We start from the raw sequence: 7,628 nt of genomic DNA on the forward strand, positions 1-7,628 counted from the left end.
CCTGGGTCAACGATCACTTTGAAACTAAGCTTACTTTTAATTATGGCACACATAATTCGGTATAAGGAAGGTAAAAAGCTACATCATCCTTATTAAAGTTACTTTCTCTTCATTTACCTGAAAATTCCTCGCTTCCAAATACTCTATTCTTGTTTTATAAGCACTTTAATGCTGCCAAAACTAAGTTTACCTTTCACGTTTATTGCCATATTTGCAATGGTTATATCGGCGAAAACGGTGGTTCTTGCGAATATTGCGGCTCATTTAACAACATTGAGAACGCACTTGACAAGGGAAATTATTTTACTGTATTTCCCATTGAAGAACAGATTAGGCTACTATTGCGTGACAATAAACGTTGCGCGTTGGATGAATTGCCATTAAGAGATGGAGCGATGTACAAGCGTTTACCTATGCGTGATCAAGATTTATCGGTTACATGGAACACTGACGGGGTTCCGGTCTTTCATTCATCGGGTTTTGCAATATGGGCATTATTGTACGTGGTAAATGAATTGGACAACAGTTCAGCTAATGGTAAAAATGTTCAAGTGGCTTCACTTTGGTTCGGCAAGAAAAAACCAGAAATTAACACTTTTCTTAAACCCTTCGTGGATCAGTTAAACAACCTATCGGATGTTGGTTTTATGTACGAGAATACTGAACCTTTTACACGTACTAATATAAAAGTATTTCCTGGCGCTTGTACTTGTGACTCTGTAGCTCGCTGTCTCCTTGAAAATGTTAACCAATTTAATGGCAAATTTGGCTGTAGTTGGTGTCTTAATGAAGGTAAATCTGTGAAGAAAGGACTGGGACACTGCCGAGTTTATGAAGGTCTTAATGGTCAAGAAAGGGACATAAGTCAAATGAAAAAAAAGATGCTACGTTAGCTGTACAGACAAGAAAACCTGTTAACGGTGTTAAAGGCTTTTCTATTTTGATGTTTCTTAATCACTTTGACATTATCAAAAGCTTTGTTGTGGACTATATGCATAGCGTGTGCCAAGGTGTAGTAAAATCAACCGTGGACAAATGGTTTGACTCTAGTCACCATCAACAACCTTATTATTTAGGAAAACGTATAAAAGATATTGACAAAGACTTTTTACAACTCAAACCTCCCAATGAAATAACGCGCAACCCAAGAACCTTAATTGATCGAAAGCAATGGAAAGCGAATTAATGGCGTGCTTGGCTCTTATATTATTCCCCACTTATCCTAAGTGCGTTTTACCCACAAAATACTATAAACATTGGCTTAATTTAGTAATTGGAATAAAAATTCTTCATATTTTCTTTTCAAAATCAATCTGCACTTTCAACTGTTCCAAAAGATCGCATCCAATGATACAATTATTAACTAGTCCGTCGGCAACGTATACAGGCCATGTTTTTTTCACTGATCCAAAACCATATTCAATTTCCGTCACTCCCAGAATTCGTATTGCCTCTCCGGTGATTGATAATACCCGAGGTTGGCTTTCGTCGCCAGGAGTTTCGAAAATTATTCCCAACTCGCGAGCCATTGATGATCGAAGGATGCTAATTGACGAGCCGCTGTCAATTAAGCTTGACACAGGGCGTTTATTGATCTCAATCATTGAATAATATGTGACTCCAGAATGTTCTTTCACCTGCATCGCGTGATTCGGGGTGTCTGCGACCGTGTTAACGTCACTGCGATTATAAATGGTTGGACCTCTCGGACGATTTTCCCGCTCAGTGTTCCCACCATGACTCTCCGTAACGTTTCTTTCCGTTTGCCAGCGATAATGACAGTCCCTCTGCATATGTCCCTTTTCCTGACAAAAGTAGCAAGTTGGACGTGGATCGTAATATTCCGGTCGGGACCAACCATGCTCTGGTGCGGCATAACGTTGCCGATATGATCGCGAAAATCTGTGACGTGGAGACCCATAACGCGAATGAACCAAATTACTACGAGTCACGTAGCTAGGTGCGTAGACACGGGGTGTATAATATTGATTAACTGGTGGATTCAACAAATGATACGAATGTTGGGCCGCGTTTGTATCATGATGATACCTTTCCAGACGTAATGCGGCCACTTCAGTAGCTAGTTGAGATACTGTAGTTCGCAACGAATCCAACTCTTCCTTCCCTGCCGAGCCGGTAACAGATGCAATTTCACTCACCCCCTGAAGTGTTTCTGGTTGTCGATAACGAGGATCATTTCTTCGTATTTCATGAAGCGCTTCTAAACGTTTCGCGGCTAATAAGGCTTCGTTAAGATCATTAGGATTAGTTTGATGTACTCCGTCTTGTAGGCTAGGTTGTAATCCATACAGAAATTGTTCAAACGTTAGCATGTCATACGCCTCTGCGTCCAGTCCGGGCATTGCCCGTTCGACTAGTCTCCTAAGGTCTTGACAAAAATCGTCTAGATGTTCATTTGGTTGTTGTAGTCTAGCGCGAAATCCCATTACGTGAATTCTCTGGCGCTCCGGTTGTGAAAACGCTTCAGTCAAAGCTTGAACCAAATTTACATATGTGTTCTTTTGATGAGGTAGTAGTTTATCATAGATGTTAAATGCTCGGCCGCTAAGAAAAGTAGGCAGAACTTTGCTTTTCTTTCCCTCATTCCATTCATTAGCAATTGCGCAGACTTCAAAATACTTTAGCCACACTCCAAAATCTCCATCCCCGTCAAATTTTTCTGGTGAAGCGTTTCGGTTCGAGCGAACAACATTGAGTTGAGGTTCCTGATGACGAGGCATTGTTTACAGTGAAATATTTAATCCCACTTCTGCCACCAATGTAAAAGAGTTGATACAATAGAACTTTACGTTAATACTTTTATTACTATCTTTTCTCCTTCTTTCCTAATTTTTATACATGTCTTAACCCTTTTTCGATCTTTTTAAAACTGACTCCTCAAGACTCCTCGCGACATCTCGTTATTACCAAATCCATTCGTTAATCTCGCGCGTTTTCTTTCTCACACAAATTATTCAACTTAACAAATATCATCATTAATTTTGCGACTCAAGAACAATTCTAATTATATTACAGCTCTATGGCACTGAAAATATGTCCTATAACATCCATTTATTGCTACACCTTCAATATGGGCATTATTGTACGTGGTAAATGAATTGGACAACAGTTCAGCTAATGGTAAAAATGTTCAAGTGGCTTCACTTTGGTTCGGCAAGAAAAAACCAGAAATTAACACTTTTCTTAAACCCTTCGTGGATCAGTTAAACAACCTATCGGATGTTGGTTTTATGTACGAGAATACTGAACCTTTTACACGTACTAATATAAAAGTATTTCCTGGCGCTTGTACTTGTGACTCTGTAGCTCGCTGTCTCCTTGAAAATGTTAACCAATTTAATGGCAAATTTGGCTGTAGTTGGTGTCTTAATGAAGGTAAATCTGTGAAGAAAGGACTGGGACACTGCCGAGTTTATGAAGGTCTTAATGGTCAAGAAAGGGACATAAGTCAAATGAAAAAAAAGATGCTACGTTAGCTGTACAGACAAGAAAACCTGTTAACGGTGTTAAAGGCTTTTCTATTTTGATGTTTCTTAATCACTTTGACATTATCAAAAGCTTTGTTGTGGACTATATGCATAGCGTGTGCCAAGGTGTAGTAAAATCAACCGTGGACAAATGGTTTGACTCTAGTCACCATCAACAACCTTATTATTTAGGAAAACGTATAAAAGATATTGACAAAGACTTTTTACAACTCAAACCTCCCAATGAAATAACGCGCAACCCAAGAACCTTAATTGATCGAAAGCAATGGAAAGCGAATTAATGGCGTGCTTGGCTCTTATATTATTCCCCACTTATCCTAAGTGCGTTTTACCCACAAAATACTATAAACATTGGCTTAATTTAGTAATTGGAATAAAAATTCTTCATATTTTCTTTTCAAAATCAATCTGCACTTTCAACTGTTCCAAAAGATCGCATCCAATGATACAATTATTAACTAGTCCGTCGGCAACGTATACAGGCCATGTTTTTTTCACTGATCCAAAACCATATTCAATTTCCGTCACTCCCAGAATTCGTATTGCCTCTCCGGTGATTGATAATACCCGAGGTTGGCTTTCGTCGCCAGGAGTTTCGAAAATTATTCCCAACTCGCGAGCCATTGATGATCGAAGGATGCTAATTGACGAGCCGCTGTCAATTAAGCTTGACACAGGGCGTTTATTGATCTCAATCATTGAATAATATGTGACTCCAGAATGTTCTTTCACCTGCATCGCGTGATTCGGGGTGTCTGCGACCGTGTTAACGTCACTGCGATTATAAATGGTTGGACCTCTCGGACGATTTTCCCGCTCAGTGTTCCCACCATGACTCTCCGTAACGTTTCTTTCCGTTTGCCAGCGATAATGACAGTCCCTCTGCATATGTCCCTTTTCCTGACAAAAGTAGCAAGTTGGACGTGGATCGTAATATTCCGGTCGGGACCAACCATGCTCTGGTGCGGCATAACGTTGCCGATATGATCGCGAAAATCTGTGACGTGGAGACCCATAACGCGAATGAACCAAATTACTACGAGTCACGTAGCTAGGTGCGTAGACACGGGGTGTATAATATTGATTAACTGGTGGATTCAACAAATGATACGAATGTTGGGCCGCGTTTGTATCATGATGATACCTTTCCAGACGTAATGCGGCCACTTCAGTAGCTAGTTGAGATACTGTAGTTCGCAACGAATCCAACTCTTCCTTCCCTGCCGAGCCGGTAACAGATGCAATTTCACTCACCCCCTGAAGTGTTTCTGGTTGTCGATAACGAGGATCATTTCTTCGTATTTCATGAAGCGCTTCTAAACGTTTCGCGGCTAATAAGGCTTCGTTAAGATCATTAGGATTAGTTTGATGTACTCCGTCTTGTAGGCTAGGTTGTAATCCATACAGAAATTGTTCAAACGTTAGCATGTCATACGCCTCTGCGTCCAGTCCGGGCATTGCCCGTTCGACTAGTCTCCTAAGGTCTTGACAAAAATCGTCTAGATGTTCATTTGGTTGTTGTAGTCTAGCGCGAAATCCCATTACGTGAATTCTCTGGCGCTCCGGTTGTGAAAACGCTTCAGTCAAAGCTTGAACCAAATTTACATATGTGTTCTTTTGATGAGGTAGTAGTTTATCATAGATGTTAAATGCTCGGCCGCTAAGAAAAGTAGGCAGAACTTTGCTTTTCTTTCCCTCATTCCATTCATTAGCAATTGCGCAGACTTCAAAATACTTTAGCCACACTCCAAAATCTCCATCCCCGTCAAATTTTTCTGGTGAAGCGTTTCGGTTCGAGCGAACAACATTGAGTTGAGGTTCCTGATGACGAGGCATTGTTTACAGTGAAATATTTAATCCCACTTCTGCCACCAATGTAAAAGAGTTGATACAATAGAACTTTACGTTAATACTTTTATTACTATCTTTTCTCCTTCTTTCCTAATTTTTATACATGTCTTAACCCTTTTTCGATCTTTTTAAAACTGACTCCTCAAGACTCCTCGCGACATCTCGTTATTACCAAATCCATTCGTTAATCTCGCGCGTTTTCTTTCTCACACAAATTATTCAACTTAACAAATATCATCATTAATTTTGCGACTCAAGAACAATTCTAATTATATTACAGCTCTATGGCACTGAAAATATGTCCTATAACATCCATTTATTGCTACACCTTCAAGAGACTGTTGAAAACTGGGGACCTCTGTGGGCCATTTCCTGTTTTCAGTTTGAAAACATGAATGGTAAATTAATGAAATTATTTCATGGAACACAAAAAGTAGCCCATCAAATTTCCGAAAAAATAGTAATTATAAGGAAAATGTCAGAGCTCTCCACTGATGTTTATTCCGGCAATGAATTCTTGAACGATTATTTTCAAGAACTAACACGAGGTTTCCCATTTCTTAAAAATGTAACATTATTGTCGAAAAAGACATTTGTGCATGGTTTACCAATTCACACAGTTTTAGAAGAAACAGAAAAACTAGCCATATTGCGCAACCTTAATAGTAATGGTTTACCAATTCGTGCTGCAAAGATTGATAAAATTACAGTTAATGGTATGACATTTTCAACTACAAAAAAACAAGAAGAAATAATTCTGGTGTTAAACTTATGGATGGTACTCTTGGAATATTGACAGGTGTTTTTGCTATTAATAATTGCCAATGTAATTCTGTGTCAGGATTTTGTAAATGTAGCACGGAATATTTCATTTTAATTAGACCTTTGAAAATATATGATCAATCGGTTTTAAAAAAAAGTTATGTCAAAAACTAAATTAGAAAAAGCTCCCAGAGCATGTAAAATAACTGAAATTCAACAAAAAATTATAATTTTATCGTCGTCATGTGTTGAAGGATTTACTTATGCTGTACAGTTTCCAAATATTTCTGAATGTGACTAAAGTTTAATTTTCTTGTAGAGTTTCCAAATGTATATAGATATGTAAGTGACTAAAATTTAATTACGTTAATTTACCAATTGGATTAAACATATTGTACAAAGAATTAAAAAAATTGTGTAAACTATAACTATGAAAGTGATGATAATAAAAGAGAAGAATATAAACATACATAACCTGTATTCTAGTAGTGCGTATGTTATAATGTTTTAGAATTAATAATTAATATCCTTCATAATCGCACGATGAATTATACAGTGTGATTATGAACATTCTTGACTAAACTAGATCTTTACTAGAATCTTGTAGAAATTTACAATATTCTTGTAAAACTATACAGGAATCTTTTAGAAAAAACTTCTTAGGAATTTTGTAGAATATCTCTGTGGAAATTTAGTAAATCTATTTATACACAAATATAAAATTTCTACAGCGCCCCACTTGGAGATTGTAGAATTCTAAACAATTTCATAGAATTTCTGCATAAAGTTTTTTTAAGGGTAGTTAGAAAACTGAAAAAAAATTCAAAAAAGGAAGAATCGATTTTTACATAAAACCCCGTAGTCAGAGTTCATTTAATGCTTTTCGCTTAAAGGAAAAGTCCAGGTTGGGTAAAACTTGGATCTATTTGAAAGATCAAGTTTAAATATGCTAAAAAAAAAGTCGTAAAATTGTATATTTTCTTAAACGAGCGAAATTTACCCGCCAAGCGATCTGCCATTTTGTTTCGCGGTGACGTTTTATGACTTTAATTACGCGCTGTTCGCGCTATAACAGCCCACTGTTCCCTGCGCGCGCTTGCTCCGCGTGCGGTCTGTCCGAGGGAAGACGAAAGAAAATGGCAGCTCGCTTGGCGGGTAAATTTCTGTTTAAAAATTATTCTCTCGTCATAAAAAAAGATACAATTTTAAGACTGATATTTTTGAGCATTATTCGACATGATCTTTCAAATAGACCCAAGTTTTACCCAACCCCGACTTTTAATTTAGTAAAATATTAAATTAAAGAGCCGTAACGGGTTAATGTGAATTTTTAACTAGCGGTATCTCATTGTTAGTTTATTTATAACTAACTAAAGTTAGCTGTTTTTACTAGTATTTTAACGATAATGTTTTATTCCTGCTCGTGTTTTAGGTTCCCTAATACAACTGACTTTACTGTTGCTGTCACAGAGGTAAGTATTTTTTACAAACCAAACATAGACAGTA

At 37.6% G+C, this 7,628-nt stretch overlaps 1 pseudogene; it reads left to right on the forward strand.

The window, feature by feature from the left end:
* Positions 1–6,156, forward strand: LOC149939207 (uncharacterized; annotated as a pseudogene).
* Positions 6,157–7,628: the final 1,472 nt, after the last annotated feature.

Source organism: Leiobunum rupestre, chromosome 6 (genome assembly GCF_980474605.1).
Source record: "Leiobunum rupestre chromosome 6, qqLeiRupe1.1.hap1, whole genome shotgun sequence".
In the NCBI taxonomy this organism is placed as follows: Eukaryota; Metazoa; Arthropoda; class Arachnida; order Opiliones; family Sclerosomatidae; genus Leiobunum; species Leiobunum rupestre.